The following is a 1,349-nucleotide window of genomic DNA, read 5'->3' as shown; positions in this document are numbered from 1 at the left end:
AGATGAGGAAAATTATGGTTTTTATAATCATAATCATAAAATTAACTGATTGAATATCTATGTTAGGGTGAATATAAAAAATCAGAAAAATTTAATTAAAATCCAGACAAAACTATTATAATTTACTGTCTAGTAAAAAACTTCCAAATAATGAAATAATTCATTATCAGAAGGGGTTTTGTGAAGATTTCAGTATTTTCATAGTTGAAAGCATTAGTCGATTGAACCAAGTCTGCTGTGAGATAGGAACTCACTGAATACAATTGGTGAACGATTGCTCAACTTCGTGGATTGGTTAAAGTTAGACATTAACACCATCGGATGCCGGCTCAGTGGTCTATCGGTTAAGTGCTTTGGCGTGAGACTGGTAGGTCCTGGATTCGAATCTCGCGAGTCGGGGTCGTGGATGCGCACTGCTGAAGAGTCACACAATAGGACGCAACGGCCGTCCAATGCTTCCATGTTTTCCATGGTTGTCTAGCTTCAATCGACCCATGCTTTCAACTATGAAAATAATTCATTGTTGGTAGTGTAAGAAAATATTAAATGTTAGATGGATGAATGTAATCAGTCGGAAACAGTAAATTGTGTTTCTTAACCTAATTGGCATTTACTAGCCAAAGACATTGTGATGTGTGCTACTGATGTCGATAGATATAAGTAGTAGGTATTATCAGTCGTAAGTAAAATGCATGGAAGCAGCACGATAAGAAGATCAAAGGAAAGAGAACGAGAACGAAGAATGATTGGTGTGGAAACGAAAGAACAATGAAACCTGAGACAATTAATTGACAATTTGCAAATGAACTAATTACTATATGGTTCTCAGATTTTAATAAGCAATTTTGTAATTTCGTATTTAACTACATTTGGTTGTCTCCACTGGTGTCCTCTCCCATCACGACATATTTTCTATAACTTTTAAAGTATTTAAATGACTATCAACAGTGATCATATTTACAGGAGCATCGTACTTACTTACACCTGTTACACCTCGTGAAGGACCATCCAACTCTATCATGGGTAATCCTTCCCAGTTGTTCCCAGTCCCTATTCATCCTTTTCATGTCTACTTCCAATTCCCGATGTAGTGTGTTCTTTCGTATTCCTCTTCTCTCTTTCCCTTCACGATTCCAGGTTCGTGCTTGCCTCGTGATGCACATATAGTTTGTTCAGTAGTATCAACATGTATTTCCAAGCTTCCCTTCCAACTAACTCAAACTGTCTAACATTCAACAGATCTCATGATTAAGTTACTGACAATAATATTTACATTGTAATTAAACTGATGGAATTCAATCAGTACTCATGGTATTAGACGAACACTAATACTGTTCACTTCTAAACAA

The sequence above is a fragment of the Schistosoma mansoni genome, chromosome 1, assembly GCF_000237925.1.
Source record: "Schistosoma mansoni strain Puerto Rico chromosome 1, complete genome".
Classification (NCBI taxonomy): Eukaryota; Metazoa; Platyhelminthes; class Trematoda; order Strigeidida; family Schistosomatidae; genus Schistosoma; species Schistosoma mansoni.
This window is presented reverse-complemented; position numbering follows the sequence as displayed.